Source organism: Rhamphochromis sp. 'chilingali' (genome assembly GCF_963969265.1).
Source record: "Rhamphochromis sp. 'chilingali' genome assembly, chromosome: 22".
In the NCBI taxonomy this organism is placed as follows: Eukaryota; Metazoa; Chordata; class Actinopteri; order Cichliformes; family Cichlidae; genus Rhamphochromis; species Rhamphochromis sp. 'chilingali'.
In genome coordinates, this window is record NC_137950.1 from 9,100,974 (window position 1) to 9,116,150 (window position 15,177).

At 41.2% G+C, this 15,177-nt stretch overlaps 1 long non-coding RNA gene across 1 annotated transcript; it reads left to right on the top strand.

The window, feature by feature from the left end:
• Nucleotides 1-11,142: 11,142 nt before the first annotated feature.
• On the top strand, nt 11,143-13,307 carry LOC308391035. The gene is made up of 3 exons (XR_013970554.1): nt 11,143-11,555; nt 12,459-12,545; nt 12,904-13,307. It is a non-coding gene; the product is annotated as an uncharacterized lncRNA (long non-coding RNA).
• Nucleotides 13,308-15,177: the final 1,870 nt, after the last annotated feature.

Here is a 15,177-nt window from a genome sequence, read left to right on the forward strand (position 1 = left end):
CCACTTCATCTTTCATGTTGAACAGCGTTGCCACCAGGGTGCGCCGTTCAGTTTAAACTCACAATTTTTGCACTGAAGCATCACGAGGGACTGATGGTGATATTCACCGCTTTTGAGGTGGCCAAGATGAACCTGTGAAAATCAGTACAACAAAATTAAAGCCATGACATTTCCTGTTGCCACTAGGTGGCGCTGTCCGTATTTCCGACAATGGGCACATCAATCTGTTCAGGGCGGGTCTGACATCATGCCTGTAAAGTCTGGTACTGATCAGACTGGATTTCATTGAGTTATACTAATTTGTTTCTTCATGGCGTGACATCAAAGTTCGCCATGCTGCTGGGGTCACACCCTTTCGCGAAAACTCACAGTTTTCACTGTTACCCAAGACCAACTCCTTAAGGCTTTCCTGGAGAAATTTGAGGCTGCAGATGTCACCCTTCACTATACTGTACCCCAAAGTGTAAAACATGACATTTCCTGTTCCCACTAGGTGGCGCTGTCCTTGAGGTCAAATATGGCAGTTGAAATATGTTCAGGGGTGGAGCCTTATCATATGTGTGCTCTTTGGTCCAGATTGGAACATGTATGACAGAATGAGAGGCAATAAGATTTTCATGGCGAGTCATCGAAATTCGCCATGGCGCCACGGCCTCATAGTATTGTGAAAACTCAAAAGCTCCGCAATTTAACATGGCACAAGGGTGTAGTTGACACTGTCCAAATTTGAAGCTTATACGACCAAATCCCAAGGAGGAGTTCGTTAAAGTACAAGGCATGGAAACGGTAAAATCAGAGCCAAAATGTCACCTTCAATCCAAAATGGCGGACTTCCTGTTGGGTTTGCGTCAATGGGCCCACAGACTTTTTTGTTCGTCTTGGCATGATACACATGTGTGCCAAATTTCATACATGTAGCTGAAACGATGTGGTCGTAGGGCTGCATTTAACAAGGCATAGGTGGCGCTCTAGAGCCATTTCCCAGTGCTCATATGTAAAACCATTAAAATACGTAAATTTTCACCAGACCTGACGCGTGCGCAAAATTTCCAGAGTTTTCGAGCATGTTTAGGCCCTCAAAAGGCCGATTCATTTGCCGAAATAATAATAATAATAATAATAAACAGAGCAATTACAATAGGGCCTTCGCACTGTCAGTGCTCGGGCCCTAATAATAAACAGAGCAATTACAATAGGGCCTTCGCACTATCAGTGCTCGGGCCCTAATAATAATAAACAGAGCAATTACAATAGGGCCTTCGCACTGTCAGTGCTCGGGCCCTAATAATAATAATAATAATAATAAACAGAGCAATTACAATAGGGCCTTCGCACTGTCAGTGCTCGGGCCCTAATAAACAGAGCAATTACAATAGGGCCTTCGCACTGTCAGTGCTCGGGCCCTAATAATAATAATTAAAGCTGCAAGCAGCGTTATGAGGGCCCTCGCACCCCCGGCGCGTCGAGCCAAGCCCAACACCTAAAACCAGCACCTCCGATCTGATGTCACATTGATGGAATTCATGCATTTAACCACCAGCTAACATTTCAACTCATTCATTCATGATTATTTAGTCGTTCCACTAGGTGGCGCTCTAACCATTATGTACAAATGGCATAACAAACACTTCCGAGCTCGAGTCTCATCACACCTGAGACGTTTGGGAGAGATTGGACATTGTGTTTTTCAGTGACAGCAGATTACTGCTTTTTGGCGAGTGATTCAAACTCTAAGTGCCACCATAACCACCCCGTTTCACTGAACGTAAAAAGCTTCGCAATTTAACATCACAAAGGTCTTTAGATTCCACACACTGGAGAATGGTTCAATATGATGAAATCCCTTGGAGGAGTTCGTCAAAGAACGGTGCCTGAAAAGAGGGGGAAATGTTGCCAAAATTGCACATTAATTTTAAAATGGCTGACTTCCTGTTGGATTTGGGATATTGCACCAAGAGACTTTTTTGTACATCTTGATATCTCCTATAAGCTTACCAGGATTCAGACTCATAGATGAAACACAGAGCAGGGGCTGTTGTTTTGAAATTTTGTAGGGGGCGCTGTGGAGCAATTTCGCGCTATTCAATGAAAATGATCACATGACAACAAAGCCTACATCCATTTGGAGGTGTGTGCCAAATTTCAAGCCTCTATAAACTTTCCAAGCCCCTCAAAAGCCACTTCATCTTTCATGGTGAACCGCGTTACCACCAGGGTGCGCCGTTCAGTTTAAAGTCACAATTTTTGCACTGAAGCATCACGAGGGACTGATGTTGATATTCACCGCTTTTGAGGTGGCCACGATGAACCTGTGAAAATCAGTACAACAAAATTAAAGCCATGACATTTCCTGTTGCCACTAGGTGGCGCTGTCCGTATTTCCGACAATGGGCACATCAATCTGTTCAGGGTGGGTCTGACATCATGCCTGTAAAGTCTGGTACTGATCAGACTGGATTTCATTGAGTTATACTAATTTCTTTCTTCATGGCGTGACATCAAAGTTCGCCATGCTGCTGGGGTCACACCCTTTTGCGAAAAGTCACAGTTTTCACTGTAACCCAAGACCAACTCCTTAAGGCTTTTCTGGAGAAATTTGAGGCTGCAGATGTCACCCATCACTATACTGTACCCCAAAGTGTAAAACATGACATTTCCTGTTCCTACTAGGTGGCGCTGTCCTTGATGTCAAATATGGCAGTTGAAATATGTTCAGGGCTGGAGCCTTATCATATGTGTTCACTTTGGTCAAGGTCAGAAAATGTATGACAAAATGAGAGGTAATAAGATTTTGATGGCGAGTCATCGAAATTCGCCATGGCGCCACGGCCTCATACTATTGTGAAAACTCAAAAGCTCCGCAATTTAACATGGCACAAGGGTGTAGTTGACACTGTCCAAATTTGAAGTTTATAGGACCAAATCCCAAGGAGGAGTTCGTTAAAGTACAAGGCATGGAAACGGTAAAATCAGAGCCAAAATGTCACCTTCAATCAAAAATGGCGGACTTCCTGTTGGGTTTAGGACATTGCCATAATAGACTTTTTTGTTCGACTCTGAACGTTATATAGGTGTACCGACTTTCAAACTTGTAGGCCATACCCATACCGGGGGCTCGCGTTTTTCATTTTTCTAGGTGGCGCTACTGAGCTAATTTTCCCTGGCCATGTCTGAGAACATTAAAATACGTAAATTTTCACCAGACCTGACGCGTGTGCAAAATTTCATGAGTTTTCGAGCATGTTTAGGCCCTCAAACGGCCAATTCATTTGCCGAAATAATAATAATAATAATAATAATAATAATTAAAGCTGCAAGCAGCGTTATGAGGGCCCTCGCACCCCCGGCGCGTCGAACCACGCCCAACACCTAAAACCAGCACCTCCGATCTGATGTCACGTTGATGGAATTCATGCATTTAACCACCAGCTAATAATTCATCTCATTCAATCATGATTATAGTTGTCCCACTAGGTGGTGCTCTAACCATTACTGACAAATGGCATAACAAACATTTCCTAGCTCGAGTCTCATCACGCCTATGAGCTTTGGGAGAGATTGGACATTGTGTTTTTGAGTGACAGCAGATTACTGCTTTTTGGCGAGTGATTCAAACTCTAAGTGCCACCATAACCACCCCGTTTCACTGAACGTAAAAAGCTTCGCAATTTAACATCACAAAGGTCTTTAGATTCCACACACTGGAGATTGGTTCAATATGATGAAATCCCTTGGAGGAGTTCGTCAAAGAACGGTGCCTGGAAAGAGGGGAAAATGTTGCCAAAATTACACATTAATTTTAAAATGGCTGACTTCCTGTTGGATTTGGGATATTGCACCAAGAGACTTTTTTGTACATCTTGATATCTCCTATAAGCTTACCAGGTTTCAGAATCATACATAGAACACAGAGCAGGGGCTGTGGTTTTGAAATTTTGTAGGGGGCGCTGTGGAGCCACTTCGCGCTATTCAATGAAAATGATCACATGCCAACAAAGCGTTCATCCATTTGGAGGTGTGTGCCAAATTTCAAGCCTCTATAAACTTGCCAAGACCCTCAAAAGCCACTTCATCTTTCATGTTGAACAGCGTTGCCACCAGGGTGCGCCGTTCAGTTTAAAGTCACAATTTTTGCACTGAAGCATCACGAGGGACTGATGGTGATATTCACCACTTTTGAGGTGGCCAAGATGAACCTGTGAAAATCAGTACAACAAAATTAAAGCCATGACATTTCCTGTTGCCACTAGGTGGCGCTGTCCGTATTTCCGACAATGGGCACATCAATCTGTTCAGGGCGGGTCTGACATCATGCCTGTAAAGTCTGGTACTGATCAGACTGGATTTCATTGAGTTATACTAATTTGTTTCTTCATGGCGTGACATCAAAGTTCGCCATGCCGCTGGTGTCACACCCTTTCGCGAAAACTCACAGTTTTCACTGTAACCCAAGACCAACTCCTTAAGGCTTTCCTGGAGAAATTTGAGGCTGCAGATGTCACCCATCACAATACTGTACCCCAAAGTGTAAAACATGACATTTCCTGTTCCCACTAGGTGGCGCTGTCCCTGATGTAAAATATGGAAGTTGAAATATGTTCAGGGATGGAGCCTTATCATATGTGTTCACTTTGGTCAAGGTCAGAAAATCTATGACAGAATGAGAGGCAATAAGATTTTCATGGCGAGTCATCGAAATTCGCCATGGCGCCACGGCCTCATAGTATTGTGAAAACTCAAAAGCTCCGCAATTTAACATGGCATAAGGGTGTAGTTGGCACTGACCAAATATGAAGGTTATGAAATCAAACCCCAAGGAGGAGTTCGTCAAAGTTCGAGGCATGGAAATGGTAAAATCAGAGCCAAAATGTCACCTTCAATCCAAAATGGCGGACTTCCTGTTGGGTTTAGGACATTGCCATAATAGACTTTTTTGTTCGACTCTGAACATTATATAGGTGTACCGACTTTCAAACATGTAGGTCATACCCATACCGGGGGCTCGCGTTTTTCATTTTTCTAGGTGGCGCTACTGAGCTAATTTTCCCTGGCCATGTCTGAGAACATTAAAATACGTAAATTTTCACCAGACCTGACGCGTGTGCAAAATTTCATGAGTTTTCGAGCATGTTTAGGCCCTCAAACGGCCAATTCATTTGCCGAAATAATAATAATAATAATAATAATAATAATAATAATAATAAACAGAGCAATTACAATAGGGCCTTCGCACTGTCAGTGCTCGGGCCCTAATTAAAGCTGCAAGCAGCGTTATGAGGGCCCTCGCACCCCCGGCGTGTCGAGCCATGCCCAACACCTGAAACCAGCACGTCCGATCTGATGTCACATTGATGGAATTCATGCATTTAACCACCAGTTAACATTTCATTTGGTTCAACCATGAGTATAGTCGTCCCACTTGGTGGCGCTCTAACCATTATAGACAAAGGGCATAACAAACATTTCCGAGCTCGAGTCTCATCACGCCTGCGACCTTTGGGAGAGATTGGACTTTGTGTCTTTGAGTGACAGCATATTACTGCTTTTTGGCCAGTGATTGAAACTCCACGTGTCGCCATGACCACCCCGTTTCCTTGAACGTAAAAAGCTTCGCAATTTAACATCACAAAGGTCTTTAGATTCCACACACTGGAGAATGGTTCAATATGATGAAATCCCTTGGAGGAGTTCGTCAAAGTATGAAGCCTGAAAAGAGGGGAAAATGTCGCCAAAATTACACATTAATTTTAAAATGGCTGACTTCCCGTTGGATTTGGGATATTGCTCCAAGAGACTTTTTTGTACATCTTGATATTTTCCATAAGCTTACCGGGTTTCAGACTCATAGATGAAACACAGAGCAGGGGCTGTTGTTTTGAAATATTGTAGGGGGCGCTGTGGAGCAATTTCGAGCTATTCAATGAAAATGATCACATGACAACAAAGCCTACATCCATTTGGAGGTGTGTGCCAAATTTCAAGCCTCTATAAACTTTCCAAGTCCCTCAAAAGCCACTTCATCTTTCATGGTGAACCGTGTTGCCACCAGGGTGCGCCGTTCAGTTTAAAGTCACAATTTTTGCACTGAAGCATCACGAGGGACTGATGTTGATATTCACCGCTTTTGAGGTGGCCACGATGAACCTGTGAAAATCAGTACAACAAAATTAAAGCCATGACATTTCCTGTTGCCACTAGGTGGCGCTGTACGTATTCCCGACAATGGGCACATCAATCTGTTCAGGGTGGGTCTGACATCATGCCTGTAAAGTCTGGTACTGAACAGACTGGATTTCATTGAGTTATACTAATTTGTTTCTTCATGGCGTGACATCAAAGTTCGCCATGCTGCTGGGGTCACACCCTTTTGCGAAAAGTCACAGTTTTCACTGTAACCCAAGACCAACTCCTTACGGCTTTCCTGGAGAAATTTGAGGCTGCAGGTGTCACCCATCACTATACTGTACCCCAAAGTGTAAAACATGACATTTCCTGTTCCCACTAGGTGGCGCTGGCCCTTATGTCAAATATGGCACTTGAAATATGTTCAGGGGTGGAGTCTTATCATATGTGTTCACTTTGGTCAAGGTCAGAAAATGTATGACAAAATGAGAGGCAATAAGCTTTTCATGGCGAGTCATCGAAATTCGCCATGGCGCCACGGCGTCACCGTATTGTGAAAACTCAAAAGCTCCGCAATTTAACATGGCACAAGGGTGTAGTTGACACTGACCAAATATGAAGGTTATGAAATCAAACCCCAAGGAGGAGTTCGCAAAAGTTCGAGGCATGGAAATGGCAAAATTAGAGCCAAAATGTCACCTTCTCTTCCAAATGGCGGACTTCCTGTTGGGTTTGCATCAATGGGCCCACAGACTTTTTTGTTCGTCTTGGCATGATACACATGTGTGCCAAATTTCATACGTGTAACTCAAACGATGTGGTCGTAGGGCTGCATTTAACAAGGCATAGGTGGCGCTGTAGAGCCATTTCCCAGTGCTCATATGTAAAACCATTAAAATACAAAATTTTTCACCAAACCTGGCATGTGTGCAAAATTTCATGAGTTTTTGAGCATGTTTAGGCCCTCAAAAAGGCCCTTGTTTGGGGTGAATAATAATAATAATAATAATAATTAAAGCTGCAAGCAGCGTTATGAGGGCCCTCGCACCCCCGGCACGTCGAGCCACTGCCAACACCTCAAACCGGCACGTCCGATGTGATGTCACATTGATGGATTTCATGCTTTTAATCACCAGCTAACATTTCATCTTATTCAACCAGGATTATAGTCATGCCACTAGGTGGCGCTCTAACCATTATTGACAAATAGCATAACAAACATTTCCAAGCTCGAGTCTCATCACACCTGCGACCTTTGGGAGAGATTGGACATTGTGTTTTTTAGTGACAGCAGATTACTGCTTTTTGCGAGTGATTGAAACTCTACGTGCCGCCATGACCACCCCGTTTCCCTGAACGGAAAAAGCTTCGCAATTTAACATCACAAAGGTCTTTAGATTCTACACACTGAAGAATGCTTCAATATGATGAAATCCCTTGGAGGAGTTCGTCAAAGTATGAGGCCTGAAAAGGGGGGAAAATGTCATCAAAATTACACATTAATTTTAAAATGGCTGACTTCCTGTTGGATTTGGGATATTGCTCCAAGAGACTTTTTTGTACATCTTGATATCTTACACAAGCTTACCAAGTGTCAGACTCATAGATGAAACACAGAGCAGGGGCTGATGTTTTGAAATATTGTAGGGGGCGCTGTGGAGCCATTTTGCGCTATTCAAGGAAAATGGTTACATAACAACAATGCCTTCATCCATTTGGAGGTGTGTGCCAAATTTCAAGCCTCTATAAACTTTCCAAGCCCCTCAAAAGCCACTTCATCTTTCATGATGAACCGCGTTGCCACCAGGGTGCGCCGTTCAGTTTAAAGTCACAATTTTTGCACTGAAGCATCACGAGGGACTGATGGTGATATTCACCGCTTTTGAGGTGGCCACGATCAACCTGTGAAAATCAGTACAACAAAGTTAAAGCCATGACATTTCCTGTTGCCACTAGGTGGCGCTGTCCGTATTTCCGACAATGGGCACATCAATCTGTTCAGGGCGGGTCTGACATCATGCCTGTAAAGTCTGGTACTGATCAGACTGGATTTCATTGAGTTATACTAATTTGTTTCTTCATGGCGTGACATCAAAGTTCGCCATGCTGCTGGGGTCACACCCTTTTGCGAAAACTCACAGTTTTCACTGTAACCCAAGACCAACTCCTTAAGGCTTTCCTGGAGAAATTTGAGGCTGCAGATGTCACCCATCACTATACTGTACCCCAAAGTGTAAAACATGACATTTCCTGTTCCCACTAGGTGGCGCTGTCCTTGATGTCAAATATGGCAGTTGAAATATGTTCAGGGGTGGAGCCTTATCATATGTGTTCACTTTGGTCAAGGTCAGAAAATGTATGACAAAATGAGAGGCAATAAGATTTTCATGGCGAGTCATCGAAATTCGCCATGGCGCCACGGCCTCATAGTATTGTGAAAACTCAAAAGCTCCGCAATTTAACATGGCACAAGGGTGTAGTTGACACTGTCCAAATTTGAAGTTTATAGGACCAAATCCCAAGGAGGAGTTCGTTAAAGTACAAGGCATGGAAACGGTAAAATCAGAGCCAAAATGTCACCTTCAATCCAAAATGGCGGACTTCCTGTTGGGTTTAGGACATTGCCATAATAGACTTTTTTGTTCGACTCTGAACGTTATAACGGTGTACCGACTTTCAAACTTGTAGGCCATACCCATACCGGGGGCTCGCGTTTTTCAATTTTCTAGGTGGCGCTACTGAGCTAATTTTCCCTGGCCATGTCTGACAACATTAAAATACGTAAATTTTCACCAGACCTGACGCGTGTGCAAAATTTCATGAGTTTTCGAGCATGTTTAGGCCCTCAAACGGCCAATTCATTTGCCGAAATAATAATAATAATAATAATTAAAGCTGCAAGCAGCGTTATGAGGGCCCTCGCACACCCGGCGTGTCGAGCCATGCCCAACACCTGAAACCAGCACGTCCGATCTGATGTCACATTGATGGAATTCATGCATTTAACCACCAGTTAACATTTCATTTGCTTCAACCATGAGTATAGTCGTCCCACTAGGTGGCGCTCTAACCATTATGTACAAATGGCATAACAAACATTTCCGAGCTCGAGTCTCATCACGCCTATGAGCTTTGAGAGAGATTGGACATTGTGTTTTTGAGTGACAGCAGATTACTGCTTTTTGGCGAGTGATTCAAACTCTAAGTGCCACCATAACCACCCCGTTTCACTGAACGTAAAAAGCTTCGCAATTTAACATCACAAAGGTCTTTAGATTCCACACACTGGAGATTGGTTCAATATGATGAAATCCCTTGGAGGAGTTCGTCAAAGAACGGTGCCTGGAAAGAGGGGAAAATGTTGCCAAAATTACACATTAATTTTAAAATGGCTGACTTCCTGTTGGATTTGGGATATTGCTCCAAGAGACTTTTTTGTACATCTTGATATCTCCTATAAGCTTACCAGGTTTCAGAATCATACATAGAACACAGAGCAGGGGCTGTGGTTTTGAAATTTTGTAGGGGGCGCTGTGGAGCAATTTCGCGCTATTTAATGAAAATGATCACATGCCAACAAAGCCTTCATCCATTTGGAGGTGTGTGCCAAATTTCAAGCCTCTATAAACTTGCCAAGACCCTCAAAAGCCACTTCATCTTTCATGTTGAACAGCGTTGCCACCAGGGTGCGCCGTTCAGTTTAAACTCACAATTTTTGCACTGAAGCATCACGAGGGACTGATGGTGATATTCACCGCTTTTGAGGTGGCCAAGATGAACCTGTGAAAATCAGTACAACAAAATTAAAGCCATGACATTTCCTGTTGCCACTAGGTGGCGCTGTCCGTATTTCCGACAATGGGCACATCAATCTGTTCAGGGCGGGTCTGACATCATGCCTGTAAAGTCTGGTACTGATCAGACTGGATTTCATTGAGTTATACTAATTTGTTTCTTCATGGCGTGACATCAAAGTTCGCCATGCTGCTGGGGTCACACCCTTTCACGAAAACTCACAGTTTTCACTGTAACCCAAGACCAACTCCTTAAGGCTTTCCTGGAGAAATTTGAGGCTGCAGATGTCACCCATCACTATACTGTACCCCAAAGTGTAAAACATGACATTTCCTGTTCCCACTAGGTGGCGCTGTCCTTGATGTCAAATATGGCAGTTGAAATATGTTCAGGGGTGGAGCCTTATCATATGTGTGCTCTTTGGTCCAGATCGGAACATGTATGACAGAATGAGAGGCAATAAGATTTTCATGGCGAGTCATCGAAATTCGCCATGGCGCCACGGCCTCATAGTATTGTGAAAACTCAAAAGCTCCGCAATTTAACATGGCACAAGGGTGTAGTTGACACTGTCCAAATTTGAAGCTTATAGGACCAAATCCCAAGGAGGAGTTCGTTAAAGTTCGAGGCATGGAAATGGCAAAATTAGAGCCAAAATGTCACCTTCAATGCAAAATGGCGGACTTCCTGTTGGGTTTAGGACATTGCCATAATAGACTTTTTTGTTCGACTCTGAACGTTATATAGGTGTACCGAGTTTCAAACTTGTAGGCCATACCCATACCGGGGGCTCGCGTTTTTCATTTTTCTAGGTGGCGCTACTGAGCTAATTTTCCCTGGCCATGTCTGAGAACGTTAAAATACGTAAATTTTCACCAGACCTGACGCGTGTGCAAAATTTCATGAGTTTTCGAGCATGTTTAGGCCCTCAAACGGCCAATTCATTTGCCGAAATAATAATAATAATAATAATAATAATAATAATAATAATAAACAGAGCAATTACAATAGGGCCTTCGCACTATCAGTGCTCGGGCCCTAATTAAAGCTGCAAGCAGCGTTATGAGGGCCCTCGCACCCCATCGCGTCGAGCTACGCCCAACACCTACAACCAGCACGTCCGATCTGATGTCACATTGATGGAATTCATGCATTCAACCACCAGCTAACATTTCATCTCATTCAATCATGATTATAGTCGTTCCACTAGGTGGCACTCTAACCATTACTGACAAATGGCATAACAAACATTTCCGAGCTCGAGTCTCATCACGCCTGCGACCTTTGGGACATATTGGACATTTTGATTTTGAGTGACAGCAGATTACTGCTTTTTGGCGAGTGATTGAAACTCCACGTGCCACCATGACAACCCCGTTTCCCTGAACGGGGGGGGCAAGTGACACTGTTGAAAAGGTTAGACTGAGACAAAAGATCATTTGAAGTTTTTTGAATGTCCCTCATGATTTCAATAAATACCTGTGCTACTGGTTTTTAAGCCACTTTGCTTTTAGCAAACGAGAAGAGGAGAGCTTTGGATTTTAACATTCTGAGGATTCGAGGACATTATTTTAGACCACTATAACAAACATCACAAGAGATTATTTTTGAAAAACCCTGCCCTTGTGCAATTCTTGGTAAGTTTTATTTGTTGTAAATTGAATTTTATTTTTGGTGTAAAACCACATTTTAAATTTCAGTAACAGAATTTACTTTGTATTTAAGTTATTTTTTTATTGTTTGTGGGAGGGGTACCGGTGAAAAGTCTTTGGTTTGGTTTTCTGTTTTAGTGAATTTGGGCCATTAAGCCATTTTGTGGTCTTTTTTGAAAGACTGAAATCTGTGAAAGCTAGGCCGGGTAATTAGCCACTGATTTCTTATTACAAGTAAAGCACAACATGAATATAATGAAATACATGAAGTGTGGAACATTTTTGGCTGGTTTATGTGTGTTTAGCAGATTTTAAGCAGTTTAGTAACTGCTATTTCAATCATGCTTGTTTCTGCTGTCTTTGGTAGTTTTAGAAATGGTTTATATGACCATTTAGCTAAAATTATAAGGCTTCTGTGGATACTACGTGATATTTGCATGAAAGGTGTGATACATGGAGGTTTTTGCATAACTCTTGAGCCACAGTACTGGTGGCTATAGAGCGTAAGAGGATAATTGTAATTTTTCACATAGCTGTGATTTGTTGTGCGTTCAATCCTTTTCTTTAAGCAAATTTGAGCAGCAGACAGCAAGAGTTGGTGAGCATTATCTTAATGTCATACATTGACTAATTTACACCTTCATTCTGGATGTGTAAAGCGCTTTGGGGTCCTTAGGGACTAGTAAAGCGATATAGAAATACAGGCCATTTACCATTTATATATATGTTTTGTGTTTTTTGAATGAATGTAATTGCATTACTGATCATTATTGTGAACTAACTACATGTTTATGTGTAAGTAAAGTCTCTTTGATGCTCTCATGTTTGTATATTGTTTGAATGTTGTGTAAAATGTAACTAATTAACCTCATACTTTATCATAAATAGAGAATGGCATATGCTTCCCCAACGAAGTTTGCTGGGATTAATGATCCTGAAGTTGAATCATTGCGTCAAGAATTTCAACTATCAACTGTAAGTAACAAATATTTCTTAAATTTTATTTATAGTGTAGAAAAATTTGTTTTTACGCTACATTACCTGTTACAGAGCTGGGCAGGATGCTGTGTTTAGTGTTTCTTGTGTTTGTTTGTTTGTTTGTTTGCTCTTTCATATAAGTCACTGTTAACCCTTGTGCCATACTGGGGCCTTTTTGGGTCCCCAGGGTGATCAACGTAAGTTTTTTAAAGGATGGCACAAGGTTAAGCTGAGACTTTTATACAGCTGTTGTTGTGATCTGGCACTACAAACATTACATTGTAGCGGCAGCATAGATTGAAGCGAATAACTGTTTTCTAATTTTGTTATGATCCAAAATATTTTGTAATTTCAGTATGCCTGCTTGGACCCAGGGGTCAGCAGAGAGGATCTATATACAAGGTGCTTGCAACTTCATGCCAAGGCAATGGACCTCTTGGTTCGGCAGGTGCGGCTCAGGCGTGCAGCCGAAAGAAAGATTTCTGTTTTAAAAGAACAGCTGGATGCTGAAAAAGAAATGCTGAATAACACTGCCCAGGAGCTGGATGCATTGCAAGCTTCGATTACATTCGCACGTGATGGTAAGTCTTAATGTATTGTTTGGATGGTATAAACAGTGAATGTTGGCTTCAGTGTCTTATTTTAAGAAATGGGACTTAGAAAAAATACTCTATGAATTACTATTGAACGACTGTCTACATACAAATAAACATGAATGCGAATTATTTATTTTAGTTTATGATAAATCATTTGGAGAAAATATTAAATCCATGATTAGTATCATGTTTTGTTTTCTTCATTTGTGATTTTATAAGGATTAGATATATGCAAATGTCTGTTTTACCCATGTATATTTGTTAAAGTTGTTTATAAATACTAACTGTCAAAAAATATTATTTGTTTTTGTTTTGTTCAGATGTGACAGAGGCCACCACTCAGACAGACGAAGACTTGTGACAGATGTTTTATAATAATGCTAAGTTTTCTTAGATTAATATATTTTTTCACATTTGACCCAAAGTGGCATGTTTTAGGTCACTTTGGGTAATTTTTAATTCAGAAATAGGTGTGGTGAGACAGTTAGTGGTAGAGACTATCAATGGCTGTCTTTTGTTTTCATGTGTGAAGGGGAAGCGGGGGGGGGCAAACTTGAGGTCACACTGTTGAAATGAATAAGTTGTAAGGCTGTGAAACCAAGGTGACAACAGCTATGGAAATTAGTGTACTGCTGAATAAAGATTTTAACTACTCAATTTTTTTACAATTGCTTTATAAATACTGTGAATACTCAACTGTGAAAAATATTGTTTTGGTTTGTTTTGTACATATGTGACAGAGGACTCCAGTCAGACAGACAAAGTGTTGTGACAGATGTGTAAATATTTTATAATAAATGTTCCTGTTTTAAATTTTGGTTTTCTTTGACTGTTTATTCATCCTTATGGTATATGTGTTATTAGTTTAAATTCTACAACTCTACAAGTTTAAAAAAAGAGATGTATGAAGACTAAGAGGAGGATGAAACTTTTTCACATTAAATGTTTAATAATAACAAGTATTGTGAATAGGAAATAAGTTTCTAACATAATTGTTTATGAATCAAGATTTATAAAACACTAGTGGTGTCACTGGTGTCATTTTGGCTTTAAAATAAAAAAAAGCGAACTTATGTTTTATGAACAATTTGATGTTTTGATAATAACTAATAACTCCTTTCAATGTCACTGATAGTTTTAAAGACATTACTATTAAAATGTATAAATTACACTTGAAAGCTGTACACTAGTTGATTGTCAGTGTTTGTAAGTTTTTCAAGCTTTCTCTTTCTTGAAAGCTACTTCATTTTCCATGTCGAATGGCTATGTTGCAACACAACAGAGAGGAGAAGCTGAAATATATTTTTTCATATTTATGTATTCTTCTCATTCTCTAGTTGTTCTATTAAGATTCCTGTATTTTGTTGATATAAACCTAAACACTATGCTATTGCACTGCCAATGTATTAAACAGAAGCTCAATATGAACAGTAAGGAACAAGACTTGCCGTTAATCCTTAGAGCTATGGAAGATTTGTGTAGATAACTCGTGCTGGTTTTTCACCAGAATGAACTATTCTTCTTTGTTTGTCATTGACATCAATGAAGATGCTAAATAACAGTCTTTTGCTACCAAATTGATTTAACCTTCGTTGTGTCTATTCGTTGTGGGCCTTTCAATGATCTCGCAGTTTGGCAGATTCAGCCTGATTAACTGACAGAAAAACACAGAGACCACACGATAAACTCCACTGCCAATTATTCCAACAGTCTTTCACCATTCTCTGATACTGTACTTCTGAAGGAACTTTGGCTTATGCTGCTTTTTCATTTGACTGTTTTGGTTTTACGATATTTCTGCTAATTTCTTATGATTTGACAGCATCAGGTACTTGCTAAGCTTTCTTACTTTTATATGCTGTCACCCACTGGGACTGTGACCTAAAGTGACCCAAAAGTGGCATGTTTTAGGTCACTTTGGGTAATTGTTAATTCAGAATTAGGTGTGGTGAGACAGTTGGTGGCAGAGACTATCAATGGCTGTCTTTTGTTTTCATGTGTGAAGGGCAAGCAAGGGGGGGGCAAGTGACACT